Here is a 17,955-nt window from a genome sequence, read left to right as displayed (position 1 = left end):
TACTAAGTCTAAGGGACACAGGGTATATTTAATTAGGTACATTTCATTGGGGATTCTAGTTGAAAGGGTTTAGGATCTTAGGATCTTAGTTCTTCTGGGCAGGGTTCTCTCTCCCTCCTGTGTCACTGTCTGTCATTTGCAACCCCTATTTAATGTACTTCACTGTGTAATATGTTGGCGCTATAAAAATGCTGTTTAATAATAATAAAATTAAAAAAAAATATTAATAATAATGAGTAAGGTTTTCTTGTATGTGGAAATATTAGGTCATTTATTAATTTCTTAACTTTTTAAGAGGTTTCATCTCTTGCTACTAGACACTTATGCCTAATTGTATCACATGGTTACGGTATATTGCCATGTACTAGTATTCTGTATTGTTTTTCTTTAATTGGGTGATGTGAGTCTATACTGGAAAGCAAAATAACAAAGCTTTAAAATTAAATAGCATAACATTAATGTACTTTCTTCTACTGTTTAGTCCCTGAAAGCAGGTTAGCAGATCCAGAAGAAATGCTTCCTGACGGTGAGTAGTACCGGTAACTACAATGGTCTGAAAGGTTCTTTTGTGAGTAGTATTAGATGTGGAGGTGTTATGCAATATCCAAAGCAATGACATAGGATAGATTAGGAGAATTATGATTACTGCCCTACTAGTACCCTTTACAAATGATGTTGTCCTTGTAAGGTATTCACTGAAAGAATTTATTTTGCATGCACAGCTCTTGCTTGTCTTTTTGCAGCAACAGACAGGTAATTAGCGCAGCCTAAAAAGGCCTTAGAGGATTCATTACTAATAATGTCTTTTCAAAAAATAGTTCTATATAGTAGACTGAATGCCTACCCTTAGCTATTTTTAGCTGATGAACTTTTCCATCAATATACCAGTACTATGTTTAAATGACAAAACAATGTAAAACAGATTTTATGTTAAGGTATTCAAATTGCATTCACTATTATGTATGCAATATTCAATGTTCAGAAAATTGTTTTTGCAAAGTTAGTGTGACTTATTGTGCACTAAAAGCATTTTTAAGGTTTTGTCAATTTTGATTCAAAGAGGATGACTTGTGGCATTTGCCATTGTTTTGGTTTATGTGGTTACAGGACAAGAAGTCTGTTGTGTTTTTCCTTTGTGACAGCTAATACCACAACTATTTTGCATCTAATAAACATAATTACTTGTTAATGGTGCTTCACAGCTAGTATAGAAAATAGTCCACATAGACAGTTGTCATCATAAATTATTAAATAACACTCTTCAAGTGAAAACATAAGAATACTTTTTGGGTTCTGTTTAGCTGGTGTTGAGGTTTTGTCTTGGTGCTGAGACCCTAAAGCAGGGAATCTGTTCACTGAAACATTCCCTAGTGGAAGTCCAGGTGTTTTAATAGCAGTAATTCAGTCTCTACCAGGGAATGTTTTAGTGAATGTCAGATTCACTGCTTTATAGATAGACCCCTTTGTCCATGTGGTCAAAAGTACTCCAATAGACTTGACTAGGAAATGTTTTTAAATTCCTGCTTAGGGTTTTGTAAGTGGTTTTAAGTGTTCTTTGACCCCCAGCTTGATATACAAGACAACCACAATGTTAGAAAATATTTTTAATATTCTTTTAGGCTTTAGAAAACATCTGAAATGTCTCTGCAAATGCTGGAGTGTATTTGACAAGCCTTTATAGTTAGTGGAAATAGGGTGAGCAGTAAACATACCACAATTTGACCATTTTTGTGATCAAGTCTTTATACTTATGCCATTACGTTTTTCCTTTATCATTATTGTTAATAATTTAGCTACTAATATAGTAATTATTCTGATTTTACAGGTTCATAAATAGCTGAATTTTATTTTAATGGCACATACGCCACTGGCTTTGTTGCTTAACTGTAGCTAAAAGTTTATTACCAGCATTGCGTTTCCAAATTTTGGTACATGTCCCACCTGCCAATCTGTGATATGGTTATAGATTCATGATGGAGCAAGATGTTATACAGCATTCCGTCATAAGTACTGATTTCTGTGCAATAACAAATAGTTATCAATTCATCATGCACTTATCTTGATCAGTTTTTGATAGTTTTGACTTAGGAATTAGTACTCTTCTCAGTGAATAAGACAAAAGCATTAATAAAATTGTATTATATGATTTTTTTCTATTATGAAGATGTCATGTAATTTCTGTTTCCTTCAGATTTCCCTAAATCCAATGCAGTATCCCCTCCAGTGTTTCACACTGGGAGCTTTGTTGGTGGAGGGGTTTTGGTGGTACTGTTACAAGCTGTTGGATACTTTGTCTTTAAACGTCTTCGTGGACCGGAAGGAGAATACCAAACCATGTAAGATTCTATTGTTACATCCTTCTAGTTTCAGTAATAATAGTAATTATATCACATTCCACTAGTCTATGTGTAATATGTGTATTATATATATATATATATATATATATATATATATATTTATTTATTTATACTGTATTACAATATTATTTTCTGTTGTAATGATCGATCAATGTCCTACTTTAAAATTGCTGAGGTTTATATAAATTTTTTCTAATTTTTAACTTGTCTGAGCTTTGCCTGAAATGTAATGGAGTTCTGAGAAGTTTGTGACTGTACACATTGGCCAATGTGACCAAGGCTTTAGTAGGTACACTGTCATCGGTGAAGCTGGGTGATCCAGCAATGAATTGGATCTGGTCCAGGATTGAAAACATTTGTCAACAAGTAGCAAATGACTTCTAAGAAATCCATTCCAGGTTTGATGGATCACCCAGCTTCACTGATGAAAGTGTATCCTCTCCAGACTTGGAGAACTTTAATAAATCAGGGCCATTAAAGCTCAGTAGATGGGATAGTGTGTAAGATTAGGCAGTTTAAAAGCCTGTGACTATCAGACTTAAGATGACCTCTGACATCACTGGTAGGTGGTTATTACATGTGGCATCGTAATACAGCCCATAAAGTGACACTAACTCATTGTAAATAACGCTACGTAAGCCTAGTAAAATTCCCAATGAGGGTGTGACATAAATAGCATTTTAGCAGCTTTAGCAATGATAAAAGTGTCCATGCTTCCTTATCATTACCTCTTCAGCCACCTCCTTCATCTCCCCTCTTCAACACATATCCTCCTAGTAGCTTTGTTGACTCCTTCAGCAGCTGCAAATGGTAGTTAAAAAACACATCTAGTGATGACTTAGATTTACCTGTATCCTCAAAAGGTGGCACAGTCAATGTTTTTGTTATAATATCAGTGGATAGATAGGTATGTTTTGGAACAGTTACAGCATTTGCATTTGGCCTTTAAGGCTGGGTACACACATGCAAATAGTTCTCGTCTGATAATTGGCTCAGGGCTGATATGGGACGAGAATCTTGCATGTGTACAGCGCTTGTCATCCATCGTCTGAACGATCCTCTTGGCGGATCCAAGGATGATGAACAACGAACTATCCTAATGGAAGTGAAGGGGGAGAGAGCGCAGCTGGGTGCTGTATGTACAGCACTCGTTCATGCATCGTGCAGTTGTTAGTCGTTGGAAAGGATTGTGAAAGAACGACAGTGATTGCACGTGCGTATATAGCCTTAGGCTTGCACAAGGAACCATGAACAATGATGTTCATTATTGAACAATGGCGCATTCTGGCAATGCGTGGTTCATTTTGATCTCAACTTTAACAGTATTAACCATGGTTCCTGTATTCTTAGTATGAATTTTTTGTGTATAATAAATATTTTTATAGTATTTATTAGTGTATAATTTGTCTTGTTAACCTAACATAAAAATATTGCAATTAATATAAAGTGCTTGAAAAAAAACACTGCGAAAAGACACCAACTGACAGAAATTTTTGGTAGAATAATGGCAATTATTTAACAAATATTGAAAAAAATCACTATGGACTATACTTTTTTTTAACTAAATGCCTCTGATACATAACTTAGTATATAGTATTGTCATATAGTTGTTAGGTAGGCAACATTCAATAGGACTTTAGAAACCTAACTCATCTCTGTTCAGTTCATTCTGATAATATTCCTAACAAGTAGTAGAGCTTTACCTTTATCAGGAATAAGAGGAGGGAGTGGTAACAGGAATGGGAGAGGCAGTGATTGTATGTAGGCGGTATGCTACACCCAATTCTTTATTTAGAAATCGTTGCTAACAGGTTCATTGAAAAAAGGCAGGAACCTAAGTTTGCAGGACATGTTGCTCCTGTTTTTTTTTCTAAAGTTAGAAAAAATTGTGTACTTTCCCCTACTGATTAGTGCTGTGCAGCTAGGCTGGTAAACATGTAGCAAGGTGCTGGTTACATCTTTGCACTAAGATACAGTATCCTAAATGTACTAGATTTTTGCCAGCTAGTCTACAGCCAGGGTATATAAGTACCTGCAGTGGGTGAAGCTGACAAAATTGATCGTATTGACTTTGCTGTTGGGGTGGGGGGATTTTTTCAGGTATTGACAACTTACAACACCTCTCCTTTCTGTCTTGATCGCAGAGGCAGAATGGGAGCACAAAGCCTCCCGGGATACCGATTCCCGGGGAGACTTTTTTTGCTTCTTCTGCAGATGCCCTGATCTCAGCCATGCACAAAAGGAGCCCTTTCTTTAAAGGAAGAAAAAAATTGCTGATCTCACACATGTGGAGTGGTGGTCATCAAATGTCATGCCTGTGCAGTGCGAGATCGGGTGATGCAGAAAGAAGAATCCAGGAGAAGAGATTTTGAGTTTAGTTCTGCTTTAAATCCTTATGGGGATTCTAACCCTTCCCCACTACAAATGTTTTCATTGTTTTTGAGCTATCTGCATTTTATTTTTATGCAATAGATAATAAAGAGTCTCCAATTTACCTTTGCAGGGAGGAAACTCCTCAATAGGGCATCTTGAAATCTTCCATCAACTGATCATCCAATCATCTTCTCTCAAGGAAATTGTTCAAATGACAAAAATCTTATTACAGGGACATCATGTTATTAGCTTACAAGTTAATTAATGTTTAATATTATGCATTTTATTTATTTATAACTGTTAATAATCTGCATGTAAGTTGTTTTTTTTTCAAGGAACTATACTGCATGTGTTAATTTCTCTGTCTACATACATACTTCATATACTGTATGCTGTTTACTGATTTCATTTTGATTTTCAGCTCTCTTCAATGTGATTTTGTTTGTAAAATGAAATAGTTACAAATAGTTGCCTGTAAAGGAAGGAAGTAAATATCTCTACTGTTGTCCATGCTACTGAACACCACTGCAATACAAAAAAATCATCCTATGGATTCTGTTCAATATCCTGGCACCCGGTCCGCGGCCTACTAGTGCCCACTAAATGCATGGACCGCGCATGCATTTAGTGGGCATGCACGGGGAGCTGTGTGTCACTCAAAGGGGAAGAAACTTCCCCCCAGAGGGAAGTCATGATGCCAGAACCCGCTCACGCTCCCATTGCAGGTTTATGCCTGGTTGTGGCAGGTTGTGTTCAGAGACACAACCCGCCCACCTCCCTGAGCCTGCGATGTCTCTGGGAGACATGGTCCGCAACTCTGTCCGGTGCACCCCCTAGTAGGGTCAAGAGAAGAACCCCGCTTGGAGGGGCGCACCGGCCAGAGGAGTTTCCTCCTCTTTGAGGGACACAGGGCTCCCCGCGCATGCATGGTCCAGGGTTCATGCATTTAGTGTCCCCTAACCTGAAAAAGGATGGGGACCACTGCTCCAATGCACTTCAGTGGCTCTTCCTGCCGCAGACCACCAAAATCTTCTCGCAGACCACCAGTTGGTGACCGCTGCATTAGAGAACCAGAAGACTGACATTGTGTAAAAAAGTGCTGGCAGTACGGAGAGGTAGTTAATAAATATTTTACAGGAAATTCTTTTTGGAAATTTTATTTTAAAAAAACACTTTGCTTTAAAGTTTAAAAAGTAAAAAAAACCTAAATAAAATATTGTTCAAGTTTTTGTGCATGCTCACACTCATGTTATGAGGGATAAGGAGGCAGATAGGTCCCAGAAATTTAATACAAAAACCAATGTGAATCTGATACCAGTGAAATAGGAGATCCTGCCTACACCCTAAACACATTCAATGCTATTATATATTCCCAAATATAGGCAATGATGTAGACTGTTAGTTTCTGTTATCTGTAATTATGATGGGAACAGTTGAAAATTATAAACTCTGCCAATTAAATTTGTATCTGTTTATGATACTCCTTGTATGTGTTGCAGTCACATTACGACACCACTGCCAAGTTCCCACAAAGGACAATGTCATGTGTACTAGACACGAAGAAAGCCTGCATAAGTGATCACTTGTTTTCCTCTTGGTCTCATATAGCATACTGATTCTCATTACAACATCTCTATCCCTATAAGCAATTTGCAATCAAGTTTATCCTTTCAGTATGTGCTTAATGAAAAACTGCATTCAAAAATACCAAGGCTACTACCAGTGACCTGCTCTAAAAAATGCATGTTGCCTGGCATTTTGGCTTCAGTTCTTACCTGGAACAATCATGCAACTAGTAAAGTCACGAAAAAGTCAGAACTTCTAATCTACACAATTGTTCAAAGTAAGTGTCTCAGAAATGATCAAAACCCATTGGATTAGCATGACATCCAGCCAACTATCATTTTCATAGGGAGATAACATCAAGGGCAGACTACCTACTCTTATCCCACTACAGGTTTCATTTAAATAGGAACCAGTGATGGGATCATCAAGGTTTTGTGACAGACAAATGTGTCTGAACTGAAAACATAAAGCACACTCTGTCCATCATGCACATCACATCTTTGTTCACATATCTTTATTTGTGATTGTTAATAAATGAATGCTGTGATATAAAATTCTTTAATAAACTTTATGTTAAATATTTGTTTGCTTCTTTACACACCAACATTGCTTTTTGTACATCTTTAGCAAATAAGCCAACAAGAGATGTGATGGGTGTAACACAGTGAGTTTACTTTTACTACAACAACCAAGGCTTGGGGAAAGGTATTTGTCAGCCATGATCCTTTAACTTTTCTAATCACTATATTCTTTAATCATGATCTTCCCCATTTTAAAGTATTTTTTTACACTTAGTGAGTAAAGCATTCCATGTATGCTGCAATAAATACATAACAGGTTCTATTGACACATAAACAACAATGAAGTGTTTAACAATCTAGGTGAAAAATTAAATAAAGGAAAAGTATTCATGCAGAAACCTGCTGAACCAGTACAAAATTTAGAGCTTAGTGTGCAAAGGGTTATGTGTGTGTGAAATCAGAACAATTATAGAAAAGTGCACAGGGTAAACCTCTGCACCAAATAACCTTTGCAATTTTTTTGTAAATAAATAGGTAAGCAAAAAATGATGTATCCATTCCCAAAATATATTATTAGGCTGTACACTACAGTACAGTCAATATTCCATATAAAGTGTGTTACAACATATATATTTTCTATGTAGGGTGCTGTTCCCCAAATCTAAGCTCACAAATCAGTTACAATTCACATAAAGATCACATGAAGGTTGCATTCACAAAAATATTTCCCTGAGAATTCTGTTTCTGCAGTAACACGTTGCAGCATCCGTCACTTAGAAAATCACCCAATCAGTCATGCATGGTACCAGTTCAAAAAACAAAACATACTTATTGTTTAGTGTTGTTTTTCAAAAAACAATTACGTTTTTTTTATTTTGCATTTGTTTCTTTATGCTTGTACAGCTTGTACAGCAAAAATTGTTTAGTAGAGCAGGTTATAAGAAAACTTATTTGGCTTCTACATGTGTATGTTGCCTAATTGTCGTAATCACCATTGTTACTGTGAATGAAAGCAAACATGAATATACCATCTTACATCACCACCAGAACAGGATCTTTGATTTTAACTATATCTACCTTTATTTCGTTTTAATGATTTTTATTAGTTTTACAATTTTTCCAACAGACAACCAATACAAAAGTACAAAATGATAAAATACACAGAACATACGCAACATTACAGGGGGATCACATAAGACAAGTCATGTCCAGACTCCAAAGAACCCAAGTCCAGAATCATGTTACAATATTTAGACGTGGCACCCTGAAGACCCCTATGAACCAGTTTGTCAGAGTTTGCAGGGCTTTGAGAGAGAAAAAGGAATTTGACCTAACAAGGGGGCCTGTCTCTGCCTTGGTCAAGGCGTGGACAAAAGAAACAACAGTAAAAACAAAAAAAGGAGGGTCAGCAGGGGTGAGGGTGGCATGGGAAGGAGTAAACAGGGGGGAGAGAGAGAGACTGGAGCCCAAGGGAACATCGCACATACTTAATTCTCTGTTGCCTACCAGCAACAGTGGCCAAAAACATCCATCTTCAAATATTAAGGAGTGAGATATCCAAACCCTCAGGTAGGTAGTAAGATAGCCAAGGGTCCCATATCTTTTGGAAATGTTTTACTTTGTTCTGCAACCTGGCCACCATATTTTCTTGTACAAAATACAACTGTATATTTTTCTTCACTTGTGCCAGTGTAGGTGTACCTGACCACCGCACCCCACACCCAACGTTTGCTTAGCAGCTGTAAATATTTAGGTCATCAGTTTGAATTGTTAATGATTACAGTTTTAGGGGCACAAAGTAGTAAATCTTCAAATGGGTCTTTCTTAATGCCCCTGTTGAGTGTGGTAGAAACCATCTGGTAGACCCTTGTGCAAAAACTCTTGATCCTTGAGCAATGCCACTAGAAAACAAAGAAAACTAGAAAACTAGGCTCGAAAACAATGGTCTGATGTATTAGGTTTGAAATTCTATGGCACCATGTACCATCTTAGAAGTAGTTTGTAATTAGCCTTGTTAAAGATCGCATTGGTGGAACCATGGGCTGCCATATCCCAAATTTGTTTCCATTGAGCCTCTTCTAGCAAGTGGCCTATATCAGATTCCCACCTGGAAGCATATGACAGAGTGTGTGTATACCTGGTGGATATCAGTGACCGGTAGACTACTGATAATGTTCCCTTGCTCAGTGGATCCCTATTACATATCATATTATTAAATATTGGACATATTTCGGTGAGTTATGCCTAAGAATTATAGGCCTACAATGTAAAATAAATTTTCATGCAAAAAAATGTAACACTTTTTGCATGAAAATACGGACAGAATTAGAACACTAGGGGGGTTAATAACTGAATGTAATGCCAAGCTGCAATATCTAAAGCTAGCAAAGTACTTTCTTGTATCAAAAAAGGAAAAGACTGCAGAGAGAGACATAATCCTTCCCCTGTACAAAGCATTGGTCAGACTACATCTGGAATATGCAGTCCAGTTTTGGCCACCAGTTCACAAAGATGACATTGTGGAATTGGAAAGATTGCAGAGAAGGGCAACTAAACTAATAAAAGAAATGGAGGAGCTCAGCTATGAGAAGAGATTAGCTGAACTGAATCTATTCTCCCTTGAGAAGAGACATTTAAGGGGGATATGATCACCCTGTATAAATATATAAACGGTCCAAATAGAGAACTCTATTCCCAATTATTTGCTTTGAGATCATTACAAAGAACAAGACGGCATTCTTTGTGTCTGGAGGAAAAGAAGTTTAAGCTCCAGATAAGAAAGGGGTTCTTCACTGTAAAATCTGTGAAAATGTGGAAGCAGCTCCCTCAGGAAGTAGTTTCAACAACTACTTTAGATTGCTTTAAGAAAAAGCTGGATGTTTCTCTAGAAGCACAGAATATACCTGGGTATTAAGGCTTTAAAGTAAAGATAACAGTGACTGTTGATCCAGGGAACATCCGATTGCCTCATGGAATCAGGAAATAATTTTTTTTCCCCTGTTAAAGCAAATTGTACCAGGGTTTTGTTTTGTGCCTTCCTCTATTACCATATGGTTTTATATCTGGGATATATTTATTTCCCTAGCAGTTGAACTTGATGGACTTTTTTTTAACCTAACCTATTATGTAATTATGTAACTATGTTTCCGAGATTGGTATTTCATACTTGTCCCTCAGCAAGGACCAAGAATGTACCCCATTAAGCATCGTCATGCTTTGGACCATATGGAATTCCTTGGAGAGCCACCATACAAAGTTAGCTGCGTTGTCAAACCCCGGCTGAAGGACCGTATTGTTGGTCAGGGTTGCCATGGGGGTATGTGGGGAGATCGGTTCACCTTGTTCTGCTCTGCCTGTTCTGATTCTAGGGATAATAATAGAACAGGGGAGCCTTGTACAGGGGGATTTGCCTCACCTTGTGATGAATCTGCGCCCTCACTACATGCTGGACTTATTGGTGCCACCTTGGAAGCCGCGTGCTGCAGCGTGGGCTTCCTCTCTGCCTGGCTTGCACATTTTTTCTGGGACTTGTTGCAGGTCCCAATTCTCCCTGCCCCATGGCGGAACGTTTAGGCTGTGACCTTCACCATGCTCCACACATGCGCACTCCATCTAAATATTGTTTTTATTTACCTTTGATGTTGACCAAGTACATTTTTGCAGGGGGTGAGTCTAAAAGTAGATGATAGTTTTAAAGCCAGTTTCTGAATGCTACAATCAGGCAAGGATTTTCACACAAACATAGTCATTTTGTGACTCGTTGGAAACCATACCTTAAATTACTGTTGTCTGTTGAAGAAATTCTGAAAGTGCGTGCCAATCTTGACCTTATTCACGTTTACATCGTCCTTGCTAAAGCTCTGCTCTTCCAGATTTAATCAGTATAGCTCTCCCTGCCAACCAATCGGGAAATAGCCTCCTAATCAACCCTTAGTTGGCTCAGACACAACACTCAGCATTCATGCAACGCACACTAATGCCAATTCCCCTAGCTCTGCTGAGCATTTCCTGTACACCTGTTTGTTAATTCAGTGTTTTCCCTGTCCAGCTCCTGTGTTAACCCCTTGTTACCCAGTCTGTTGTTTCCCAGCCAGTTCCCTTGGGCTGTTCCAATATTCTTCTGTGGTTATCCAGATGTCACCTGTGCTTCCTGTCACTATCAATGTCTTCTGTGTTCCCTGTGTTACCAGTGTCTATTTCCTGGATCCTTGGTATTTGATCCCTGGCTTGTGACCTGACCTCTCTTGCTTGCTGCCTGTTTTGACAATTTTTCCACCTAGTGATTTGGTACTGCGAAAAATCCTGCCCACCCCGGTGTGCTCAAGAACCACAACCTGGCAGTAACCAGCAGCACAACATCCTCACCACTAGAGGCTCTGGAAAAGACCTGATTACTGCTTAGACCCTGCGCTTGAGTGTGCTTAGACTCCGCGCCTGGGTGAGTGCTTCACTAATTTAGCAAAAAGAAACTGGGCAGGACTAATGCCACAGACTCAAAAAATTGTGTAGCTGAGCATTTCGGAAATGAGTGCAATTATGGCAGAGCAACATTATATTTTACTGTAATTGCAAGATCTTTGTAGATATAAAACATGGGTAGGACCTGTTCCGGTGCCTGATGGGTTAGTGGCTGGGCTGCAGGCTCTGTCTTCCATTGAGTTATTCTTGTGTCAACCTAGGCAACAGACAACTCCTAGCTCCACCTTATTCTTAAAACCGTGAAAACCGGGACAATGGATCGTTTCTTTCGTTTCTTTGCAGGAAGGCCCCCAGCATCCATTAAAACCCTGCATGAGCAAGGACTGCCAAGATATTCAAGATGGCAGAAGTCTCCTCTTGCTCAGATTGGGTGGATTCGGATGGCAAGCCCTCCATCTAAACATCCCCAGTGGGATTGGACTACAATGCTAACGCTAAAGAGGTGGCCTTCAAAGACGGATATATCCTCAATCAGTGGCAATGCTCTGCAGAATCACCTGGATTTCATCAACAAGGCGATTGGATCTCTGTTTAAGTGAAAATGCAATGGGATCTCACACACACTGGCTGCAGGAGGCAGAGCAGCGGATCGATTCCCTGGAGAATACCTCCTATATCGCAGAGAATGTGCTGTTAGTGCCTAACTCGTGATTTATAGTATTTAGAGTCAAGCCAGTAGCCAAAGCTGAGTTTTTCCAGTCATCTTTCTTTCCCTCCCCAAAGAACAAGACAAATTTTAGTCTGCTTCCACATATAGCCATACTCAACGCCCAGCTCTAGCTTTCAAGTTTTAGATAGGGTAGCCCCATTCCTAAAAGTTCTGGAATGCAAATGCAATTGCAGGATTTTGCCCTTTGGAAACATCAGTCAGGACTTCCCCTCCTGGGATTCCAGACCTCTATGCCCGAACCAAAGATGTCCAGCTTATGGAACATCTTACAGCTAGGCTGCTTAATTGTATTGAAAAATGTATGACTATCTGGGAACCATGGGATTCTTCTCTACTATTCCCCTTTAACATATTTAGGCAATATACAGGCTCTTCCCCCCAGGAAGACTCTGTTAGCTAGTTGATACTCCTTTCGTAAGAGTTTACTACATACAGGCTCCAGCCTTCTTACCCCACGTGTCCATCCCGCCCCCTCGCCCCCTACTGGTATATGTTGTGTAAGCGTCGCATTTGATTCAATAATTCCTTTCGTATAATATAAATATTAAAACTGTTTTGTATTGTATTGATTTGTTTTTCTATGCTCACTAAGCTTACTAAGCCATGTGTATGATTTGTCATTCATAGTTTCTGTCATTGTTTTCTCTTTTATTTTTAATGTTACTACTCTGTTGTAAAAATTCAATAAACATACAATTAAAAAAAAAGAAACATCAGTCAGGCTTTCTTTTCCTAGGCAGCCAGCTAATATTTTTTAGGCCCCAGACAAACCAAGGCCCCACATCTGAGTAGTTTTATAAAGAACCCTCTAGTCACAAGGCCTTGGTTGCACTTCTTCTTTCTAAACACCCATCTTAGTGTTCCAGTTATTGGTCAAGGGTATAAACATCACTCACCCATGTTCGAATATTGAGGAAAGGATAGAAGACAGACAGGCTTTTGATGACAGACAGGCAATTAGTGACTAATAAAAGCCTTTTAATGATAGATTGGTGTAGACCTATTGGTAACATAGATCCACTAACTAAATATTAATCAAAAAACAAAAATATATTCCAAAGTAAAATACAGAAGGGTTGCTTAGCTTGTACTGTGTTTACAATATCACACAGGTATGCTACATTACAAAATTCCATAGGAGGTAAATGGAGACATATTTTGATCATGTGGAAAAAAGGGGTATATTGTTGTTCCTATAATAATATAATTCAAATTTTAGTATATTAGGGGTATTGGTTACTATGATTAGTATATATAAAAGTTATATGGTAAGTGATTAAAGATTACACCTTTTTGGTATTGATATTTTTGTGTGTGATAATAATTGAATTTCTATGACTACTTACTTATACTTCTAAAAATCTATAAAGGACAGGAAATCATAACCTTGTATGTGAAAAAGTTCAACATGAAAAGAATATAAAAATATCATTACTTATCAGCCAATAGGATATGTCGTATAGTATAGTATATGGATTCATTAATCAATTTATTAAATTAATGCATTATTCCAAACTATATTTTTAAATAGATTGTGGTCATATTACACTGGGGAACGCATTTTTGTTGAGTTAAATCTTACACTTGTTTTTTACTAATTTTTGGGTGGTGAAACCAGAAATTATCCAATTTTTTTGCTATCACATCCAGTTTTTACGATACAGGGTACCCTCCATTTTTGTCAAAAACATACAAATTTTACATACAAAAAATAATGAAACATTTTGAAAATACTGTTTATTTAAATTTGTTTTTTTTTTCATACAATGGATTTATTGTTACTCTATGACATTTTTTTTACAGTAAACCATTTGAAAATTATTTTGGTAAGCGGTTAAGGTAAAAATTTACGCTTATAACATTTACTGGAGTGTTCAGTGTTAGGACAATTCCGCCGTATGCTCCAACAATAGTCAGCCATCATATATACCTCCGATCTGTGTTAACTTTAACTGTGTTATTCAGATGTTTGCCAACAGAGGGAGTGCATCTGCGGAATACCCTGGATCTCTGAGGCAAGGGAGCAGCTGACAGGAAACACCTGACCTGGAGCAGGAAGTATGCAGAGTGTTGGATCCAGAGGCAGTAATGGTGCTGGCAGCGGGGACTGCAAGGAGGGTGAGCAAGAAGGATGCACAGATGACCTGGACCTGTGGGGATCTGTGACACCGTCCTTCCATGACCTTCAAATCTTGGTGGAATTGTTCACCTTGTTCATCACTGACTGCAGCATGCTTTTCTGGGAAGTTAGAAGATGGTTATGCAGAAAATGCACCTTGATGCTCATTTTGCAACCATGCATTTTGTAGCTCTCCAAGAGTTTCTGGACAATCTCTGTGTAATTATTTGCTCGTGTGTTTACAAGAAAGTCCTTGACAATGGCTTTGAATGATAACCAAGCATTCTTTTCGACTTCTGACATTGTCCTGATAAAATGTTCATCTTCGATGAGCTGCCGAAACTGTGGACCATCAAACACACTCGCCTTTATTTTTTCAAATGACAGGCTAGGAAATGCCAATATGAGGTACTTGAAACAGTCTCCTTCACATATAGAATCTAGGCTCAAATGAGGGAGGGGAAAAGGGGTTTATGGGCCAGATGCCGAGGGTGTGCATTGCTCAACCAAAAACACCCATGGTGATAAAATCATCAATGGGTGCTCCCATCCCTCGTAAGGTAGGTTCCATCAGCCGATGCATGTGCAAATAGGACAGCCAAAGAGAAGAGTAAAACAAGAAAAGAAAGTTATTTTTTAATGATATAGGGATTCTTCACTTGATGTAACTAATATTAAAGTATCCAAGGGGTTCTAATTAAGATAAATTGACATAACTATCTCCCAGATGTACTCACCGCAGCTGTGAATGAAAATTACTGAATCAAGTCAATACATAAACATACATTAAATATAGATATTGACAATATTAATCATGAAGCTATATGACAAACAATATTAACGATATTTTGAGTTCATCTATCTAAGATTTGGTACAATGTATACATAGCAGAACACTGTATAAAACAAAGTAAAGTACACAATATATAATCTACAGAACAATGTGCAGAAAAATGAAGGATGTACAGTATATATTACCAGAATTCACAAATATGGTGAAGGATAACAAGACTAGCACAATGTCAATACTTAAAAGTATACAATGTGTAAAATCAAATGTTTAAACTCTCGAGAAGTAAGATTATGGTGATTGTTGTTATAATCACAAACAGTTCTGTATTGTGTGTATTAATATTTAAAGTGTGCGTGTTAGTTGCATATATGGTAACCTTCAAACTTTGTAAAAATGGAAAGTAATAAAATAATTTATCAAAGATAAGAAATTATTAATCCAAAGTAAAGAAGGGTGGTTGCTATGGGAAATATTAATAAATCAAGTTTAGTACAAGTATTTATAGGAAAGGTATATATAAATACTTGTACTGTCTGTAGACAGCTTGATATACGTTATACTCACCAATTAGCGATGTGTATATCAACAGCCATTGGTTAATCAAAGACATAAGTCTTTAATCTTGATTATTTTATTTAAACACGGCCTAAATTATCAATTTCAGATTATTACCTTATATTTGCATGTATTAAATTAATTCTTGACCTATACCTTAATATTGTCATTCCTAAACAGCATTTTTCAGAACCCATATGCTCTAACACATATTTCAATTCAGTAGAGTTTTTTCCCTACTTGAAACAACAAGGTATGAATAATATGACCACAATCTATTTCATAAATAGTTTAAATTATTAAATTAATTTAATAAATAGATTAATCTATCCAACATATCCTAATGGCTGATAAGTAATGACATTTTTTTATTCTTTTCATGTTGAATTTCTTCAGATACAAGGTTATGATTTTCTTTTATGTCAAGTAAGTACTCATAGAAATTCAATCACTATCACACACAAAAATATCATTTACCATATACCCTTTATATATGCTTATTATAGTCACCAATACCCCTGGTATACTAAACATAGAATTATATAATTATAGGAACAACAATATACCCCTTTTTTCCACGTGATCAAAATATGTCTCCATTTACCTCTTTAGGGAATTTTAACATAGGCATTACGGTCCCTAACCTCAACATCTTTAATCTTCAAAATTGTTTAATACCAATATATTACTTATTTTGTCACTTTTAAGTGACACTAGTGGGATGCCTTGGCATAGTTCTTCCCAGGTGCTCCTTACTCCAGCTATTATGCTTGTCCTAAGTAAGTGAATAAAATTACATTAGCATAAATCCTTGTGAATAATATATGTATTTACTTATGTGATATGACATAGTCATGTTTATAAGAAAACATTTTTTTGATGTAAGAAGAAGTTAATATCATTGTTGTTATCAATAGTCCTTTGATCTCAACTATCCCCTGAGGAAGCCTAAGGGCAAAATGTGTTGCATATTCATGTGATTCTGTCAAACACGAACAAGCTAAGCAATCCTTCTGTATTTTACTTTGGAATATATTTTTGTGTTTTGATTGTATTTAGTTAGTAGATTAATGTTACCAATAGGTCTGCATCAATCATTCATTAAAACGCTTTTATTAGTCACTATATGCCTATCAAAAGCCTGTGTGTCCTCTATCCTTTCCTCAATATTCAAACTATATAAATCCGGCTTGGAAACTTAAATTATCTATAACATTAGATCGAGAACCCCTCCTGAAACTCACCTTATTCCTATTCATCACTCACCCATGATTTACTTCCTGGATTATTAAGAGAGGCAGAAGCAAGAGGAGCAACCAATATGAAGGCTAGCTTTCCTGGACAATGTAAAACAATAATCTCTGATGGTCAGACTACAATATATGTACAAGTCAGAGAATATAATATATGCTATTTGGTAATAAAAAATCCTACCTTAAATAACTGATCTAAGCCTTCTTCCATCCAAAATAGTGTGAGTTGATTGTGCATTGACAGTAATTAGTCTATGTTTGTTAAAATCAACTATTTTTTTTCTTGGTAGATTAGTATTTTGTAGATTTTTTTGTTTTGATTTGATTGATTGAATTTTTTTAAGCCCCATGCCATTTACAGAAATGTAGGGGCCTCTATTAATTTTCTTTTAAAATACTAGTTGCTTGGCAATTATGCTGATCCTTCCGTTTAATACAAACTGAATGATTTAACATTTAGGGTAGCAAGGCAAACTACCACTACTTTTTTTTCTAAATGTCTTTACATATAGCACTACTGACACCTGTAGGCATTATGATACTATGCATTTATAGTTATAGATAAAGTAATAAATGTACATAAAATAATAATAATAATACAATATTACAATAAATATACTGTATGTATATCAATAATTAACCTCTTCAGGAAAAACAAATTTAAGCCCATTTTTTTACATTAATGCAAAGCAGAACAAATATCTTTGTGGGGTTTTTTTTCTATCTAAACAAATGTAGTATTATTTCTATAGCTTACTTTTGGTACTCTTTAGTAATATTCATCTAGAATTTCTAATCAAAATTTGGAATAAATATATGAACAACCAATTCAGCACTTAACTACATTTATGTACTCTGGGTAAAGAAGGCATGAGTTGGAGACTTTAGATATGCATATTGTGTCAATGCATGTGCAGTAAACATGTGATATTGAGTGTTTTATGTGCATTATCATTTTTTTTTAATAGGCAACAACTCACCTATAATTTTGAATGCAATATATTTCTTAACACAAAGCACTACAATGGAAAAATCTTTCATAACTGTGTACTGCTGATGCAGTATAATGCACATGTGGTACAGTGTGTTATGTGTTAGGATGCTATTTAACCTAAAGGGCAACGTCAGCTATATTTTATGAATTTAGCAGCATATTCAGTCATTTTTTAAAATAATATGATGGCTGGCTAGATTTAGCAATCCCCAATTTTTATGATGCAATTGCATATAAAAAAAATGTTAGAAACAGAACTAAAAAATAGAAAACCA

At 36.6% G+C, this 17,955-nt stretch overlaps 1 long non-coding RNA gene across 1 annotated transcript; it reads left to right on the top strand.

Moving 5' to 3' along the window:
• Positions 1-480: 480 nt before the first annotated feature.
• LOC140322144 (uncharacterized) lies at positions 481-5,659 on the top strand. Its single transcript, XR_011919152.1, has 3 exons — positions 481-526; positions 2,192-2,336; positions 4,861-5,659. It is a non-coding gene; the product is annotated as an uncharacterized lncRNA (long non-coding RNA).
• The last annotated feature ends 12,296 nt before the right edge of the window (positions 5,660-17,955 follow it).

This window comes from Pyxicephalus adspersus, chromosome 1 (genome assembly GCF_032062135.1).
Source record: "Pyxicephalus adspersus chromosome 1, UCB_Pads_2.0, whole genome shotgun sequence".
Taxonomy (NCBI): domain Eukaryota; kingdom Metazoa; phylum Chordata; class Amphibia; order Anura; family Pyxicephalidae; genus Pyxicephalus; species Pyxicephalus adspersus.
The sequence above is the reverse complement of the archived record's forward strand: the minus strand, read 5'-3'. Positions and strand labels throughout refer to the sequence as shown.